This window comes from Macrotis lagotis, chromosome 1 (assembly GCF_037893015.1).
Source record: "Macrotis lagotis isolate mMagLag1 chromosome 1, bilby.v1.9.chrom.fasta, whole genome shotgun sequence".
Lineage (NCBI taxonomy): Eukaryota > Metazoa > Chordata > Mammalia > Peramelemorphia > Peramelidae > Macrotis > Macrotis lagotis.
Genome location: NC_133658.1, coordinates 197,811,467 through 197,832,601, shown reverse-complemented (window position 1 = coordinate 197,832,601; position 21,135 = coordinate 197,811,467).

Genomic DNA, 21,135 nt, shown 5'->3' with positions numbered 1-21,135 from the left:
CATTACTTAATACTGTGTCTGATGGGTTAATTTTTTTAAATGTAGATGCTCTTAATTTCAAGGTGTTATTACTGATGTATGCTCTGCCATGTGGTATCTTAGGTCTTCCAACATTTCTGAAATAAAGTAAATCAGATCTCTGATATAGTGAATTTTATTGAACTAGCTGTAAATGAAAGTGGATATTAATGAATAGGTTTTTGCATTTTTTATTAGATTTATAAATCAAATCTCCTTTCTCATAGAATTTTCCTAAAGAGCAGGATAAATATTTCTCAAAATGAATTAGAAATATCTCCATTAATGTTCTCTATTTGTTGCCTTTGTTTGCTCAGAATAATGGTGGACTACAGCACTTTTTGAGACTATTTTCAAGCTCCTAAAGAGAGATATGCTTCAATCACATATACATTTTCACTTCAGATGATCTGATCACATAGATACAAAAGTAGCCATCTCTCTTTTTTCATGGTAATAGGACTTCCGAATAGAAGAAAAAATGCAACTCACAAAATGTTTACAAAGTCTAACTTTAAGAAGCTTTTTCGGCCTTTTTGTCAAGTTAATATTCAACAAGTGACATTAACAAGCAGTAAATTGACTGGGTTGAAGGTCTATTTTCTCTCCATTCTCTGATAGGTACACTAATGAGCAGTGAGATAATAAAGAGAAGGGAAAGAAAAGAAAATAAGAACCATAAATAATCCTGAACAGGACCCTAAGTACTGAGTGATGTTTACTGCATGCATGTGATTTTGGTCTAAACTTGGTTTTGGATATACATACCAAAGACACAAGTTTCACAGTAAAGGCTCTGAATGAGATAATTTGATAAGAATGATAATGATAACATTTCCTTTCTACAAGCCTTGAGTTTATTCTCCCATAAGTATATGTGAAGTATGAATGTACCTGGATCTCATATTGGATGAGCTATATGTATAGGTGTTTATATATATATATATATATATATGTATATACATATATTAGACAAATGTGTAAGTAAAGAAACTTGAGAATTCTAATGGAAGGACCCATGCAGCTATAGTTGGGACCCCTGTCTTATATGATCATTTCACTCTTTGATCTTACTACCCAGTTCTTCTGGTAATGTCATGTTGCTCTCTACAAGACCTGTTTATTTATAGACATCACTCTTCTTTCTCTTCATTAGGCACTTTTATATCTTCCTACTGGCTTCAGTGATATATCTACAGGGCCACTAAATACTCTGTTTCACTGGAGAAAATGTGGTTCATATGACTATATTGCAAAAATCTCTTTTTCAGACAGTTTCATCTTTCATTTTTTTCCTATTTATTATTTTATTTTTTCCCAATTACATGCAAAGGTAGTTTTCAGCAATCATCCATTTGCAAGTTTATGACTTCTGTATTTTTCTACCACCCTCCCCAGGACAGCCAACAATATGGTAAAAGTTGTACATGTACAATCATGTTTGACATATTTCTATAATAGTCACGTTGAGAAAGATCTATTAGAAATAAGGGTTGGAAAAAGACATGTGTAAGTATATAAAATAAGTTTTAAAAAAGAGGAGTATTTTACTCTGCATTCAGTTTCCACAGCTTTTTTCCTCTGGATGTGGTTGACATTTTCCATAACAGATTTCTCAGGATTGTCCTTGATCCCTGAACTGCATCCATTATCATTGATCATCTCACAATGTTTTTAATATGCGAAATGTTCTCTAGATTGTGCTCATTTCATTCAACATCAGTTCTTGCAAATCTTTCCAAACTTTTAAAAAATCTGTCCACTCATGATTTTTTAATAGAATAATTATACTCCATAGTTTCATATGCCAGAGCGTGTTCAACCATTTCCCAATGATTGGCATCCCTTCAAATTCCAGTTCTTTGTCACTACAAAAAACACTACCACAAATACTTTTGTATATATGGGTCTTTTACTGTGTTTTTTATGATATTTTCAGATATAAAAAATAGGAATGATATTGCTGAATCAAAGGGAATGCAGTTTTATTGCCTTTTGTGCATAGTTCCAAATTTCACTCCTCCAGTATATTTGGATCAATTCACAGCTCCACATTAGTGTCTCACTGATTATTGTCTGTTTTTTTACTTATCTTAAGTCTGAGGTGGTAATCAATAATGATTTGGAACATTTTTTCATATGACTATAAAAAGCTTTAATTTCTTCATCTGAAAACTTCTTTCTGCCATCTTATGACTATTTATCAATTGGACAATGATTTGTGGTCCTATAAATTTGATTCAGTTCTCTCTCTATTTTAGTAATGAATCTTTATCAGAAATATAGATGTAAAAATTGTATCCCAACTTTCTGCATTCCTTCTAATAATGGCTGCATTGGTTTTATTTGTGCAAAACCTTTAAAATTTAATATCATTGAAATCATGCATTTTATAATTTATAATGTTCTTTCTTGTTTAGTCATTAAGCTCTCTATAGATCCAACAGATAGAATATTTCCAGTTTTCATATTGGTCTATGGTAAATACCTTATGTCTAAAACCTCTACCTATGTTGACCTTATTTTCATATAGTATATGAAATGTGACTATGCCCTGTTTATTTTCTAGTTTTTCCTGCAGTTTTTGTCATATAGTGAATCCTTATACCAGAAGCTAATCTTTGAGTTTATCTAATAGTAGATTATTATAGTCCTTGACTACACTTTGTTTTTTATTTAATCTATTCTATTGTTCTACTTTTCTATTTCTTAGTCAGTATCAGAGAATTTTGATGCCTGCCACTTTCTAATGTAGATTTAGATTTGGTAAAATTAGGTCACCTTTTTTGCATTTATTTTTGTTAATTTCTTTGACACTCTTGACATTTTATTGATTCAGATAATTTTATTATTATTGTTCTAGCTTTGTAAAATAGTTTTTGGTAGTTTGATTGTTCTGGCTATGAATAAGTAATTTACTTTGGTTTGGTCTAACCATGAGCAATTATCATTTTCCCAGTTGTTTAGATCTGAATTCATTTGTATGAAAAGAATTTTGTAATTATCTTAATATAGTTTCTGAGTGTGTCTTAAGAGATAAGTTCCTAATTATTTTATATAGTCTAGGTTTACTTTATTTATTAATTAATTAATTTATTTTCTTCCATTTTAACATGCAAATTTTCACGTTGCAAAATTTCCTTCCACCCTCCCTTCCCACTCCTATTACCCTCAGAGGTGAACAGTCAGGGTAGCATTGTACATATATACATACATATATATATATATATATATATATATTTGGATAAATATGTTTATAGATTAGTATTAGTTATTTTCAATATGAGGAATTAGGATTAAGGGAAAGAGATACATTAGAGATAATTTTTATAAAGTATTCATCAGATTCTGGAGGGTTGTTTGTGTCTGTGTGTTTGTGTGTGTGTGTGTGTGTGTGTGTATGTGTGTTGTTTTATTTTGTTTTTCTTCCTTGGTATGGGGATAACATTGTCCATAGTCAGTCTAATACAGGTGTCCTAGATTTCTGAACTGCTGAGAGGGGCTACTTCCATCAATCATCTCATGCTGTTGTTGTTGATGTGTACATTGTTCTCTTGATTCCACTCCTTTTGCTCAGCATCAGATCTTGTAAGTCATTCCATGCTTCTCTAGAGTGTGACCATTTATTGTTTCTTGTAGAATAGTATACCATAGTATTCATTTACTATAACTGATTTAGCCATTTACGAATTGAAGGGCAATCCCTCAATTTCCAATTCTTTGCTTCTATGAAATGGCTGCTATGAATATTTTGGAACATGTAAGACTTTTCCCTTTTTTTTTATAATTTCTTCTGGTTATAGACCAAGAATTGGAATTGCTGGGTCAAAGGGTATGAATAGTCTTATTCTTGTACTACAGCTCTAAATTGCTCTCCAGAAAGGTTGGATCCATTCACAATTCCACCAGCAATGCATCAATGACCCAATCCTCCCACACCTTCTCCAACATTGATCATTTTACCTTTTTCTCATCTTGGCCAGTATGATACGTGTGCGATGATACCTCATTGTTGTTTTAATTTGAAGTTCTCTAAGCAATAATGAAATTTTGAAAAATAAATATTTTCATTTAATAGTTTTAATTTCTTCTTTTGAAAACTGTCTGCTCGTATTCTTTCATCATTTATCAATTGAGGAATGACTTTTGACCTTATAATTTTGATGCGATTTTCTATGTATTTTAGAAATGACACCTTTATCAGAACTCCTGGTTGTGATGATTGTTTTCCAGTTTTCCCTTTCCTTCTAATTTTGGCAGCATTGATTTTATTAGTGCAAAACTGTTAAATTTAACATGATCAAAATCATTCATTTTGCAGTTTATAATGTGCTCTAATTATTGTTTGGTCATAAATATATCCCTTTTCATAGATCTGATTGATAGAGTATTTCTAGGTCTATTACTTTATGGGGTCATTCTTTATGTCTAAATCCTGTACTCATTTTGACATTACTTTGGTATAGGGTTTGAAATGTGGATCTATGCTGAGTTTTTGCCATACTATTTTACAGTTTCCCCAACAATTTTTGTCAAATAGTGAGTTCTTATCCTAGAGGCTGATGTTTTGGGGTTTGTCAAGCAGTAGATTGCTGTGGTCATTTACTGCTGCTTCTTTTGAACCTATTCAATTCCACTAATCCATTACTCTATTTCTTAACCAGTACAGGCAATTTTTGATGACTGCTGCTTTATAGTATAGCTTTAGATCTGGTGGAGCAAGACCGCCATCCTTTACATTTTTTAAATCAGTTCCTTTGCTATTCTTGCCATTCTGTTGCTCTGGATGTATTCTGTTACATTTTTTCCCATCCCAGTAAAGTAGTTATTTGGTAGTTTGATTGGTATGGCTCTGAAAAAGTAATTTAATTTGGTAGAATTGTCATTTTTATTATATTAGCTAAATCTAATCATGATCATTTGACATTTTCCCATTTCTTTAGATCTGATTTTATTTGAGTGAGGAGTGCTTTATAATTGTGTTCATACAGTTTCTGGGTTTGTCTTAGGAGGTAGACCCCCAAGTATTTAATGTTGTCTATAATTATTTTAAATGCAATTTCTCTTTCTATGTCTTGATCTTGGGCTTTGTTGTTCATATATAGAAATGCTGATGATTCATATGGGTTTATTTTATATCCTACTACTTTGTTGATTTTGTTAATGTTTCAGGGAGTTTTTTAGTTGATTTTCTCGGGTTCTCTAGGCTAACCATCATATCATTTACAAAGAGTGAAAATTTTGCTTCCTCATTGCCAATTCTGATTCCTTCTTTTTTTCTTCTCTTATTTCTACTGCTAGCATTTTTAACACTGTATTGAATAGTATTGATGATAATGGGTATCCTTGTTTCACCCATAAATTTATTGGAAATGTTCTGTTTATTCCTATTACATATAATATTTGTTGATTGCTTAGATGGATGCTTTTTATTACTTTAAGGAAAACTCCATTTATCCCTAAACTTTCTAATATTTTTAATAGGGTTAGTAGTGTTGTATTTTTTTTTTAGTTTTTTTTTTGCAAGGCAAATGGGGTTAAATGGCTTGCCCAAGGCCACACAGCTAGGAAATTATTAAGTGTCTGAGGCTGGATTTGAACTCAGGTACTCCTGACTCCAGGGCTGGTGCTCTATCCAGTGCTCCACCTAGCTGCCCCTAGTAGTGTTGTATTTTATCAAAGGTTTTTTCAGCATCTTTTGAGATAGTCATATGATTTCTGTTGGTTCTAAAATTGATATGTTTAATTATATGTTTTCCTAATGTTGAACCATACCTGTCTAACTGATATAAATCCTACCTGATAATGGTATATTATCCTAGTAATAGCATGCCATAGTATCATAGCTAAAATACTATTTAAGATTTTTGAAGCAATATTCATTAGGGAGATTATGTTTTCTTTGTCTGTTCTGGTTCTTCCTGGTTTAGGTATCAGCACCATGTTAGTGCCATAAAAGAAGTTTGGCAGAACTCCTTCCTCTCTTATTTTTTAATTTTTTTCTTTTTTTTTCCTCTTATTTTTAAAAAATAGTTCATGTAGAATAGGAATTAATCATTACTTAAATGTTTAGTAGAATTGTAAGTCCATCTGGACATGGAGTCTTTTTCTTAGCAAGTTAATTGATGGTTTCTTCACTTTTCTTTTTCTGAAATGGGATTCTTTAAGAAATTTGTTTCCTCTTGTAGTAACATGAACAATTTGTTTATCCAATTTATTGGCATATAGTTTAGCAAAATAGCTCAAAATTATCTATTTAATTCTCTCCTTATTGGTGGTTGTTCATCCTTTTCATTTTTGATCCTGGTAATTTGTTTATTTTCTTTCTTTTTCTAAAATCAGATTAAGCAATGGATTGTCTATTTTATTGGCTTTTTCACCGACTCTTAGTTTTAATTATGAGATCAATAGTTTTCTTATTTTCAATTTTATTAATCTCTCCCTTGATATTAAGAATTTCTAACTTGGTATTTAATTGGGGATATTTAAACTTTTTATTTTTCTAATTTTATTGGATGTATAATCAATTCATTGATCTCCTCTTTCCCTATTTCATTCATACAGATATTTAGAGATATAAAGTTTCACCTAAAACTGCCTTGGCTACATTCTCAAAGTTTGCTATGGCCTCTTATTATAACCATTTTCTTGGATATAATTATTGGCTATTTCCATTATTTGCTGCTTGATCAATCCATTACTAAAGATTTTTTTAAAATTTAATAGTAATTCTTGGTTTATCTTTCCCTGATCCTTTATTACATGTAATTTTTATTGCATCATGGTCTGAGAAGTGTGTATTTATTATTTCTGCCTTTCTGCAATTGATTATAAGGTTTCTGTGCCCTAGAACAAGGTTGACATTGGTGTGGGTGCCATGTACAGCTGAAAAATAGGTATATGCTTTTCTGTCCTCACTGAGCTTTCTCCAGAGGTCTATCATATTTAAGTTTTCTAAGATTTCATTTACCTTCTGAACTTCCTTCTTGTTTGTTTTGTTGTTAGATTTATCTAGTTCTGAGAGAGGGAGATTGAAGTCTCCCATTATTAAAATTTTGTTGTCTATGTCTCCTTGTAATTCACTCAATATTTCCTATAGGAATTTGGATCCTATACCACTAGGTACATACATGTTTAGTATTGATACAGCTTCATTATCAAGGGTAGCTTTTAAGAAGATGCAGTTTCCTTCCTTATCCCTTTTTTTTAATGTTTTTGCAAGGCAATGGGGTTAAGTGGCTTGCCCAAGGCCAAACGGCTAGGTAATTATTAGGTGTCTGAGACCCGATTTGAATCCAGGTACTCCTGACTCCAGGGCCAGTGCTTTATGCACTGCGCCACTTAGCCACTCCTTCCTTATCCCTTCTAATGAGAATGATTTTGCTTTTATTTTGTCTGAGATTAGGATCACTATGCCAGTTTTTTTTTACTTCTGATGAGGCATAATATCTTTTACTCCAACCTTTTACTTTACCCTGTGTATCTCTCTGCTTCAAATGTGTTTCTTGTAGATAACATATTATAGGATTCTGGTTTTTAATCCATTTTGCTATCCACCCCTGGTTTATGGGACAGTTCATCCCATTCACATTACCAGTGAAGATCACTAATACTGTATTTCCTCTCCATGCTATCTTTCTCCATTTATATTTATCTCTTTCCTTTTCTCTTATTCTTCCTCACCAAAATTTTACAAGCTTTCCCCTTTGACTTTTCTTTTAAAAATTTAACTTTCAGCTTATTTTCACTTATACCTTCCTTCCCTTTAATCAGTCCCTCTTTCTTTATCTTTCCCTTTTCCATTCTCCCCCTTCCCTGTAAATTGTTAGATTTTTAAATCCAAGTGGGAATTCATCTTATTCACTCTCTGGGTTAAATCTATTGAACTGAATTTACTTGTTATTTGCATTCTCCCTTCATGTGCTCTAAAATTATAAATCTTTCTGTGTCTTCCCTTGATGTTATTTATCTTTCTAATACTATTAATTAGATATCATCAATCACAGATTATTTGATTGCTTGATAAACTCATATTGTTATCAAGATATCATCATAGTTTGCTTGATTGCTTGATAAGCAACATTGATTCAAAGTACTTCAAATTATAATTATAATATTTTTTACCTAACACCCTTTTCAAGTTAACCAAATCCATATCATTTCTTGATCTATTTGTGCCCCTCTCTCCATGACTATTGTCTCTCAGACTTTATACCTCCTCTCCTCCCCCTCCCCACCCAGAATCACGGTTTTCTTCTTCAGTGAATCAAGGTCTATTTTCTTTCACACTTTACTTAAACCCTTCTTCATCCAAGGTACTTAACATCTTTTAAAGTGAAACAAGGCCTATTTCTTTCACACTTTACCTCCCCACCTTCTTACCCAAAGTTCTTAACCCCTTGTTAAGTGCAATACAAGTTAAGTCAAACTCTGATGTAATTAACTGCAAAAACCTTAACATTCTCTAATTACTGTGTGGTTCTAGAGGTCTCACCTGAGAACTTTACAAATGAATGAAAGTTACAGAGATGCTGACTCAGATCCTTGCAGTTTATGATGCCCTCATTGGACAAGATGCTAAAGGGAAGGGAAGTGGGTCAAAGGATAATGTGACATTTAAGTTTAAAGTTAATACCCCCGCTTTTTTCAGGGTTTTTTGTCTCATACATAGTGATGCCATCTTGTACTTCATCTGAGAGATAAGATCCAATTTATATCCATACCCTTTAGACTCATTCTCTTAAATCATATTCTACCCTTTATCCTAAGGGAAGTAAAGTTCTAAAGAATTAGAAATGTTCTATCTTCCCTATTAGGACTGCATACAATTTGATTATCTTGATCAACATTTGTTTTGTTTTGTTTTGTTTTTCCTTCCCCTTTACATTTAACATTTTTATACAACTCTTGAGTTGTGTATTTGGCAATTGAATTCTCTTTTCAGTTCTGGTATTTATGTCAGGAAACTCTGGAAATTCTCCTATTTTGTTGAATGTCCATATTTTCCCCCTGGCATTATATGCTGAATATTGCAGGTTAGTACATTCTGGGTTTTAATCCCAGGCCCATTGCTCTTCCAAATATGCTATTCTAGGTCTTCAGATCCTTCAGTTTTGAGTCTGATAGGTCCTGTGTGAATCTGATGGTGTTTTCATTGTATTTGAATTGTTTTCTTTTTTGCTGCTTCCAGTATTCTCTCCTTCATTTGAGAGTTCTGGAATTTGGCTATTACAGACCTTGGAATTTCTATCCAGGCTCTCTTTCTGAAGAGATTCTTTGGATTCCTTCAATGTTTATATTGTTAATTTGTTCTAGTAGATTTGGACAATTTTCCCTTATAATTTTCTGCATGATGTTTTCTAGGTTCATTTCTTGATCCAGGATTTCTAGTTGTCCAGTGATTTGTAGAATGTCTCTTTCAGATCTATTTTCCAGGTCATTTGTTTTCCCTAAAAGGTACTTTACATTTTCTTAAATTGTTTTAGCCTTTTAATTTTGTTTGATAGAATCCTGTAATCTTGTAGATTCATTGAATTCTATTTGTTTAAATCTTAACAATGGTTTGTTCCTGACCCAGTCCTGTCTTTTACTCTGGTGTTTTTAGGGTTCAGACTTTGGGGCTGGAGTCCTCCCTGCTGGCTTGTAATCTAGTTGTGGGGACCTCTGATTCTGTTAAGTTATTGGAACCTGGATTGCACTGTGGCTTAAAGCCTCCTGCTGGCTTTCCCTACTCTCCTGCTTCCTGGACTTTACTTCCCCTTTTCCCCTAAAGAGACAGACCTTCACTGAAGATCCTCCATGATGTCAACAATTGAAAACTTCTTTGAATCTTCTCTTTTTCTGGGTGGGATCTGTAATGTAATGTCAGAGTAGAGGTTTTATTTATCTTTGGTAGGGAAAGGCTCCAGAAGCAGGTTAGCTTTGTGCCACCATCTTGGATCTGCCCCAGAAGTCCTTATTTGTTCAATTCTAATTCCAGGGTTTTATTTTCTTCAATTAGCTTCTGAGTTCCCTTTTTCAGTTGCTTATTAGTATTTTTAATGGGATTGATATCTTTGGTCAAATTTTCACAATTTTTCTGTAATGACTTTCATTTCGTTTTTTCCATTTTTCTTCTTCCTCTCTTCTTTGGTTTTTAAATTCTTTTTTTTAAGCTTTTTGATGAGCTTTTGTATTTGAGTCCAATTTATATACTATTTTGATACCTCCTCTATGAGTGATAAGTCACTGCTTTCTTCTTCAGATCTGGCATTATTATCATCTAAGTCTGTAAAATAGTTTTCTATAGTGAAGGCTCTTTTAACTACTTTCTTCATCTTTGTTGTTTTATCTCTGCTCCTAGGGTATAGGGGGCATATATGCAAGCTTTTTATTTGCTGGGGCTGAGATCTGATCCCTGACTTGTTATCAGCCAAGATGTTGCCTATGCACTCCGGGCTTTGCTTTTGCAGAGGTTTTTCCCCCTTTATTTATGTCCAGGTTCTGACTTAGCAGTGGTTTGCTCCCTAGCCCAGTCCTGTCTTTTGCCCTTTGTTCTCAGGGTTCAGACTTTGTTTGGATTTGCAAGCCTCCCTGCTGGCTTGCTATCTTACCACTGGGATCTCTGCTGTCCTTAAGTTGTCAGGACCTGGATTGCACTGTGTCTAAAAGTCTCCCTCTGACTTTCCCACTCTCCCACCTCCTGGGTTTTACTTTCTCTTTTCGTCTAAAGAGACAGACCCTCACTGGAGATCCTCCATAATGTCTACTGTTGAAACCTTCTTTGTATCTTTCTTGGTGGGATCTGTAGTTTGAATGTCAGATTAAAGGCTTAATTTATCTTTGGTAGGGAATTGCTTCAGGAGCATGCTAGCTTCACACTGCCATCTTGGATCTGCCCGGAAGTCCCTAGATTTTCTTTAAATAGATTTCTTTTTTGAAATTCCTCTTGCTCTTGGACTATTTTGGTCATATATGTATATATAATATATATATATATATATATATATATATATATATGCAAAACATTAATGATTTATGTGTGTTTATATCCTGAAACTTTACTAAATTTGTTAATTGTTCAAGTAACTTTTTAGTTGATTTTCTATAGTTCTCATCATATCATCTGCAAAGTGAAAGTTTTGTTTCCTCATTGCCAATTCTAATTCCTTTCATTTATTTTTCTTTTCTTATTGTTAAAGCTAGCATTTCTCATAAAGTACTGAGTAATAGAGGTGGTAATGGGTATTTTTTAAAAATATTTCATTTCTTTTCTTTCCCAACTATATGCAATGGTAGTTTTTACCCAGTCATTTTTGGCAATGTTTTGAGTTTTAAATTTTTCGTCCTCCCTCCCTTCCATCCCCTCTCCCCTTTACAGAGAAAGTAATCAGATATTGGTTCTCCATTTATAAACATAATAAATGTAAATCCATCTTGATTATATTGTGAGAGAAGAATCAGATCTAAACAAAAGAAAAAAATATTAGAAAGAAAAAAATTGCATAATGCAGGCTGCCCTACCTTACTTTTAAGATTTTATTGAAACAATAGACAATGTATTATGATTTGCCATTTTAGTGAGAACTTTGCTTCATTTATTAAAGCATTTAGTAAAGAAGGGGCTACATAAAATTGCACTGTAGGCCACACTATGGACAGCCCTGATATAATACATAAGAAGCTATTACAAATTGAAGATAATTTTTAGTTTTCATTTAAAATCCACAGTTCCTTTTTCTAGATATGGATGGCACGTTATATCACTGTGATTTTAAAATTGTTTTTGATTATTTTACTGCTAATTGGAACATGTATATTAAGGTTGACACCTCATGTTGTTAGTATGTATAATGTTCTTCTAGTTCTGCTCATTTCACTCACTATCAATTCATGCAAGCCTTTCCAGACTTTTCTGAAATCCCATCCTTCTTGATTTCTTATAGAATAATAGTGTTCCATCACACACACACACACACACACACACACAGTCACACATATCACAATTTTTTCATCTATTCCCCAATTGATGGGTATCCCTTCAATTTCCAGTCCTTTGTCACTACAAAAAGAGCTGCTATGAGTATTTTTGTATATGTAAGATTTTTACACTTTCCAATGATCTCTTCAGCATACAGACCCAGTAGTGATATTGTTGTATCACAGGGTATGCACATTTTATTGCCCTTTGGGAATAATTCCAAATTGTTCTCCAAAATTTTTGGATCGATTCATAACTCCACCAACAATGCAATAGTGTTCCAATGTTTCCACATCTCCAAGATTGATCATTTTCCTTTTTAGTCATATTAACCAATCTGAGAGGTGTGATATTTTAATTTGCATTTTTCTAATCAGTAATGATTTTGAACGATCTTTCATATGACTATAAATAGCTTTGACTTCTTCATCTGAGAATTACCTTTCCATATTCTTTGACCACATCAGTTGGGGAATGATTTTTTTTATACATTTGCTGCAGTTCTTGATATATTTTAGGAGTCCTTTGTTAGAAACACTGGCTATAAAAATTGTTTCCCAACTTAATACAGTGCTTTTAATCTTGATTGCAGTGGTTTTGTTAGTACAAAACTGTTTTAATTAATTGCAATAAAAATTATCTAGGTTTCTTTTTATAAATATTCTCTCTCCTCTTTGATCATAAACTACTTCCCTTTCCATAGATCTGACATAGATTCTTGTTGTTCTAATTGACTTTTAATATTACATTTCATGTCTAAATCCTGCACTCATTTCAACTTTGGTATAGGGTGTGAGATGCTGGTCTATACCTGGTTTCTGCCCTATCTCAGAAGCTGGGAGTCTCTTACTGCTGTCTCTTTTACATCTAATTTTTCCCACTGATCTACTATTATTTTTCTTAGTCATTACCAAACAGTTTTGATGCATGATTTTTCTTATCTAATTTCAGATCTGGTATGGTCAGGCTATCTATTTTGTATTTTTTTATATTCTTGACTTTTTGTTCCTCTATATGAATTTAATTACTATTTTTCTAGCTCACTAAAGTAAATTTTTGGAGAGTTTGATTGGTATGGCACTAAATAAGTATATTTGTCATTTTTATTGTATTAGCTCAACCTACCCATGAACAATTGACATTTTCCCAGCTATTTAGATATGATTCTATTTTTAAAGTTTCTTTCATATCGTTTCTGAGTCTGCCTTGGTAAGAATACTCCCAAGAATTTTATGTTAACTGCAGCTATTTTAAATGCTATTTTTCTGTCTCTTGCTGCTTTATCTTAGTAGTATAGAAATGCTGAAGATTTATGTGGGTTTATTTTATATCCTACAACTCTGCTAATGTTTCTTGTTTCCAGTAATTTTTGGATGATTTTCAAGTGTTCTCTAAGTATAGCATCATATCATATGCAAAGAGTGAGAATTTTATTTTGTTGTTACCAATTCTAATTTCTTCTATTGCTCTTTTTGCTCTTATTGGTAAAGATAAAATTTTTAATACAATATAGAATAATAGTGGTTAAAATGGGCATTCTTTTTTCAACTTGGGATCTTATCAGAAATACTTCTAGTTCATCCCCATTAATATAATTCTTGTTGATGGTTTTAGATAGATGCTTTTTAATCCTTTAAAGGAACATTACATTTATTCCTATGCTCCCTTGTGTTTTTAACAGAAATGAATATTGTATTTCATCAAAAACTTTTTCAACACCTATTGAGATAAACATTTGATATAGTATGATCAATTATGCTGATAGTTTTCCTAATATTGAAACAACCCTGTAGTCTTGATATAAATCATACTTGATAATAGTGTATTATCCTAGTGATATTTTGCTGTTTTCATTTTTCTAATATTTTATTTAAAATATTTACATCTGTTCTCATTAGGGAAATCAGTCTATAATTTTATTTCTCTGTTTTAATTCTTCCTGGTTTAGGTATCAGGACCATATTGGCATCATAGAAGGAATTTGATAGACCTTCTTCATCTATTTTTATCAAATATTTTATATAGAATTGTAATCAATTGAATGCTTGGTTGAATTCACTTTTGAATTCATCTGGCACAGGAGTTTCTTTTTTGTTTTATTTTTTTAGGGAGGTTCTTGATGGTTTCTTCAATTTCTTTTTCTGAGATAGAATTAAGTATTTAATTTTCTTTCCTTTTAAATTGAGTAGTTTATATTTTTGTAAATATTCATCCATTTCACTTAGATTATCAAATTTATTGATACAGAATTGTGTAAAATAGTTCTGAATTATTACTTTAATTTTCTGCCCATTGGTGGTGAATTCACCTTTTTTGGTTTTCTTTCTTTTTCTATATCGATTTAAGTGAAGCTTTATTTTATTTTTTTCATAAAATCAACTCTTGGTTTTATTTATTTATTCAAAACTTTTCTTACATTTGATTTTATCAATTCACCTTTACTTTTCAGAATTTCTAATTTGGTGTTTATTGGTGTTGTTTAACTTGTTCTTTCTCAACTTTTTTTAGTTACATGCTCTGTTCATTGATGTCTTTCTCTATTTTAATCATGTAAGCAACTAGAGACATAATGTATCACCTAATAAATTTCCCTTTTTATTTTTTAAAAAATTTACTTTAACTTTACTTTTAGTTTTGCCCTCTCTTTTCTCAATCCCTTTATGTTCTTTCTTTCCCCTTCCCTCCTATTTCTCTATAGAATAGTATAAAATTTTAAACTCAACTAGTAGTGTCTGTTATTCCCTCTTCAGACAAATTCTGTTGAAAGATTTAGCCATGCTCACATTCTCCTGTCTTTTCTTCTACTATGATAACCTTTGTGCCTTCATTACCAATTCTAATTCCTTCTATTTCTCTAATGCCTTGTCTTTTCCCAGTATAAACTTTCTTTTCATGTCTTAATTATTTTAAACCTGTCATTGTCCCATAAGCTCTGTCAAAATATACTCTTTTTATCTTCTATGATAGAGCCACAATTGTCAAGGGTTGAGTGACTGACTGATGTATAAACATCATTATCTCATAATTGTTTCATTCTTACAATCTCTCTTACCTACCAGTACACTGCCCTCAACTAGCAATATAATTCTTAAGAGTCATAATCATCATCTGATTATAATTAACTTATGACACAAACTCTTTCCAAGTACCCTTTATAGAAATACAATCAAAATGAGATAAAGTATTATGTAATCCAAAATGACTTTCATGCTCAATCTTTAATCATACCCTCTCTCTAACTATGCTTCTTTTAACAATCCTAATTGAATCACAATTATCAAGGTTTACAAGCCTTGAGTCTTGTATTTGAAGACCAAATTTTCTGTTCAGTTCTGATCTTTTTATCAGGTAAGTCTGAAAGTCCTCTCTTTCATTGAATGTCCATGTTTTCCCTTGAAAAAAAAATTATGGTGAATTTTTCAGGTGATTGATTGTTTGTTGTAATCCAAGGACCTTTATACTTCAGAATTTCATATTTCAGAACCTCTCATCCTTTAATGTTGAAGTTGATAAATCCTGTGTGATCATGACTATGATTTTTTTTTGGCATTTAAACTGCTTCTTTTTGACTACTCACAGTATTTTGTCCTTTAGCTGAAAATTCCAAAATTTGGCTACAAAATACCTTGGAGTTATTATTTTGGAATTTCTTTCTAGAGGTGATTGGTGGATTCTTTCAAGAACTATTTTGTCTTCTGCTTTTAAAATATTAGGATAGTTTCAAGGATAATTTTCTGAAAGATATTTTCCAAGCTCTTTGTTTGGTTGAGACTTTCAGGTAGGCCAAGAATTCATAAATTATCTCTCCTGGTTGTCTTTTTTATGTCAGTCACATTTTCTATTTTTTAGTCTTTTGATTTTGTTTGATGCAATCTTCTTGTCTCATAGAGTCATTGGTTTTCATTTGTACAATTCTGATTTTTAGCTTTTATTTTCTTTTGTTAGCTTTCGCATTTCCTTTCCTAACAGGTTAATTTTATTATTAAATGAGTTTCTTTCATTGCCATTTAGTCAATTTTTCTTTTTTTTTTCATGAGTTGTATTCTTTTTCCAGGGGTAATTTTTCAATTTTTCTTTAAAAGGAGTTGATTTCTTCAGTTCATTTTGCATAATTCTTTTGCTTGGTTGTTATTTATTTTCTACATATTTCTTCTGCCTCTCTTGTTCAGTTTTTTAAAATCCTTTTTGAGCTCTTGCAAGAGATCTTTTTGGATTTGAGGCTAATTCATTAACTCCTTTGAGTCTTCACATGAAGGCATTTTGTCATGTTTTTCTCTTTTGAGATGGCATTTCTATTGTCCTTCTCAGAATCATAGTTTTTTAAGGTTTGTGCATTTTTGGGGGGTTTTTTGCTCATTTTGTTAATTGAACTCTGCTCCCAAGGCATGGGGAGTTTAGTCTCAAGGTTTTTGTGCTTGGGTCATGATCTGGTCCCTGGTTTGCTGCTTGTTCATAATTTTGCCTATGCAGTTGTTCCCTGGATTAGTTTAGCCCAACCCAATTCCACCTGTTTCACCTGTATTTCTAGGGATGAACCACTGCTGGGCTGCAGCACTGTTTTGCTGAGCCAAGACCTGAGTTGCATTGCAAATGAGAGCCTCCTGCTGGCCTCTCAGCTCTCCTAACTACACTGGGCTCCAATTTTACCTCTATGAGACAGTCCTTTAACTGAAGATCCTCCACCATATCTTGAGTTATGAACTTTTTTCACTCTTTTGTTTGTGGGATCTGGTAGTTTTGTAGTTTGTGCAGAGGCTTTATTTAAAGTTGTTTCAGGAAAAGCTCTGGAAGTTTCCTAGTTTCTAACTGCCCTTTTGGCCTCACCCTGAGAAAAAACAAACATTCCTTTCTGTCTTCTACTGGACTTTAGTTAGTGAAGCAGAGAGATACAGTTGAAAGAGTATGTGCTCTGCAATTTGATTATCTGGTTACAAATCCTGCTACATAAATGATCTTGTCAAGTTACTTAACCTTTCATAGATTCAAGTTACTCATATGTAAAATAAGAGGGTAAGAGTAGATGACCTTTGAGATACCTTAAGATCTTATATCTTTGGTGTTGAATTCCCAAATTATTATATTTACTTGCTATTCTGTATACCTGACCCTTACTATGGTTAGTAAGCCTCTCCATGATGGGGGTGGGGGGTTAGCACTATGGCTCCTTCAGTCAATAAATATAAATACTTCCCTTCAACCAAACTGCAACAGTAGTTAGAAGAAGATACTCAGATTATTGTCACATCCCTTATTTTAAATATTGTCTCCTTTTACTCAGTCCCCCACTCACCTAACTTATGGTTAGGAACTCATTTTAGTTCTTAATTCTTATTATACACACTTGACTGGTGCAAATTTTTCTAGGGCTTGTCTTTTTATTTAGGAAAAGAGGATTGAGTGAAACTGTGGTGAAAAAACTTTTTTTTCCTACTCTACATCATTTTTCCTCTCCTATACAAATTGTAATGGTTGGGAAAGTTTGAAAAGACAGAAATGATTAATTCTTGTTCCATTTTAACTCAACAAAAAGCCACTGTTTGATTTTTCTCAAGTCTCTGTACTTGAGTCAATCCATATATTATAGAGGAAACCTGACTGGTTTGTTCCTCAGATCTCAGTCCTTTTCCTCTGTGACAGCTATAGAAAGACATATGTAAAGAAGTTGTTAATTTTATAGTATGTGGAGTTCATTTTATTTCAACTGTTTAAAAGTATTTATGTTTTATCTCCCCATTGTGGATATTTTTACCTTTGCAAAACTGGGCAAGCAATTTAATTTCACTGGTCCTCAGTTGCCAAATCTGTTAAATGAAGGAGCTGAACTAGATGATCTCTGTGTTTCTCTTCTGTTTTTGATGGATACTATGTTTTTATGATCTCTGTGATATTTGATTTCACTATAGTATGTTTATTTTTCTATGTGTATATATACATATGTACATACATGCATACATACTTTTTAATGATATGCTTTATGCTACTTCAATTCTTGGAATTTCATCATATACAGACTTGTATTCATTTCTATGTTTTAAAAGAATTATTAAGGGTAATGTTCACTCAGGCTTTAAAGTTTATAAATGCTATATATGTTTATATACACATATACATATTTGCATTAACTATTACAAATAACTACATTACCCTCTAATTTTATTTTAGGATCCTTCAGGTAGAGATAGATTTTATAATTATCTGTTTTATACTCACAGTTTTAAACACAGTGATGGGTCCATAGTACTCAATAAACTTTTTGACTGAGACAAAGCATCCTGTCATTGACTGGAAGAACTGCAGCCAAGGGGAAAAAAAAACATTGCTCTCCAAAATTGCATATAGATCCATGACCTGACAATTCAATCAATCAAAATTTGTGGAGCTCCTGCTATAGTGTAATGGAAAACTCACTAAATTTTGAAATCACAAAACCTGGGTTTCATTCAATTGAATGAAGAATTATTGAAGTATTTTCAAGACACTATGCTAGGGTTTAAATGCTAAATCTGCTATTTACTAGCTGTAAGTCCTTGAGTAAATAATTCAATTTTTTCTATATATTCACTTGCAAAATGAAGAAAATGAGAACCATCTCAAGAGAGAGAATGAGTCACATCTCACAAAAAGAGGGGGGAAAATTATTTCCCCTATTTAGAGGATCATAAATTCACAGCTGGAAATCAATGTCTATTCTAAATCTCTCATATATTGATGAAGAGATTGAATTCCACAGAGTTCTAGTGACTTGTCCAATGTCATACAATAAATGGTCTTGTAAAGATTAAACTTGTTATCGTAACCCAAAGTCACTGCTTATTTCATTACACCATACTAACTGAATGATAAAGTTCAAGAAACTTGTGAATTGTTTTTGTTGCTTTTTTTTAGGACCTATTATATCATTAGTATAGGTTCCCATGTAGAAACTCTCTTTATCAATGCAGATATGATATTGTTTTATGAAAAATTTATCCTTTTAGGGATTAGCCCTGGAATCCTGAAGGATTAAGTGATTCATTCAGGGTTACATAGTTCACATGTATGACGTGATATTTAAACCTACATCATGCTGCCTCAGTAGCATTGTTTCCATCAACTGCCTCTTCATAGCAGATGTTAATGATGGCTGAATTTAATTGAATATACAATAACATTCCATTACACTAATGCTTCTCAGTGTATTTTTTATTATTCTTAAGTTTAGCACACAATGTTGTTGCCAAGGTCACAATGTAGAAAACTGGTAGATAAAGAAGCCAAAAATTGAAAAGAACATCAAAGTTTAGACTCTCTGGGATAAAAAGATGAAAGAGAAAGGGACTCAGCTAAAAGTAGAATGAGCAACTCAGAGGATTAGAATTGTTGGGTTTTATGGTTTTATTAATGGTGGGGATTGGGGAAGGTGATTGGGATGGGAAAAGTTTGTGTAGTTTCCAATCAGACAACTTGATCCAGTGACCTTCTAGAAACTGAACCAGGATATTTGGGTTGCAGTCTTTTCTAGGGAAAATTTTACAGTGGGAAACTGTATTGCCTGGATGATATTATAATTTAAATGAAAAGTGTTTAAAGTCAAGTTAGAAATTTTACTTAGGGTTATTTCAGAATTTCCCCTATCCTTTCATTTCCATATTCCCCTCCCTACTACAACTCTCTTTCTGGCCCTGAACAAGCAAAAGGAGAAAATATTATTATTGAAATTTTATTTTATAAGATGAAGAACTGAATTTTGGACAAAAGATCTAGTCAGATGATCACATATGGCTACTTCATTTCATTTTATTTTATTTAAAATTTTTTATCAATAGCTTTTCATTTTTATGGTGCTTTAATTCTCCAATGTATTTCTCCCTCTCCCCAACCTAGAGAGACAACCCTTATGAAATAGAATAAAAAAGAAAGAGGGGAGCCAGTTCAGCCAAACTAACAGAATCTGAGTCTTTTAATCATATTTTAAAATGTTATCTAGTGTTTCCAATCACCTTTCTTTATACAATGTCCAATTATTCCTTCGTCTAAAGGAAGCAAAAAAAACCCCATAAAATTATACTGCCCCAAGTTTTTCCCCTTCAAAAATTTTTTAAAATCATCCTCATGCATTTTTCAATATGACTTTCAGACTGACAATAGTATAAAAGAACTTGTGGATCTCATTGACATCCTTAAACAGAAGGTTTCCTAGAGTTCAGTTTAGAGAGAGAAGAGGCTAAGCAGTGAATGTAATAAATTAATAGAATATAATTTCATAGGTTATATGTGGAGCCCAAATTGGATTCCATTTCCCTTGAGAGTCCCACTCTGAACAATCACAGGGACAATGCTATTGAAGGGAAGGTAATTGTTTCGAATTCGTAATATACTTAATTAAAAAAATATTGCGACCTGTTTTCCCCCATGTGGCTCTTTTACGTATTGAGTCATTTTGTCGTTGAACTGAAAAGGCAAGTTTCAGTTCACTGAGTATAACCCCTATTCTCTTTCTCCACTGCTGTGCTTTGCTCTGATTCTTCCAAGATTTTCCCAGCTCAGGAGGGTCTCCAGGGGAGAATCATCAAGGTCATTTAGACATAGCTCACTCCTGAACTGCCCTCTTTCTCAAATACCTGGGGATTTTTGCAATGTTTTGCCCTTCTAAGAACAATTTATATCCCTTAATATGAATGTGTTCTTTTTTATATTATTTTCTTCCAGAAAAGTTTCTATTGTGGCCATAATATTCCTATTTAATCTGTATGCATATGTCTTCTGATCTCCCAATTTTTTATGAAGATCTTTGCATCTGAAGGTAGTAAGTTTAATAACTTGCTATTAATGAGCTTACTTTCTTCTTTATTAGGATCTGTAAATCCAAATTTAATCTTGTGTTTAGTTCATTTCTGCTCTAAGTACACCCTTTAGTTTTATCTTTCCTTTTTCCTTAACTTGTCACAACTTCTCTTCTCTTTATTACCTCTTTAGGTCTGCACTACTTAGTTTACTGTGAATTCCTTCTCCTAGAACAGCCCATTGGGGGAGATGAAGAGTCACAGGCTCAGAGGACTACACTGAGTTGTCTAGGGTCACTCAGTTAATTGATGGATAGAAGAGGGATTTGGGCCAAGACTGCTGATGAATTTAGGGTTCTTCCAATTAACTCAATGGTCTCATAAATACAAAGCTCT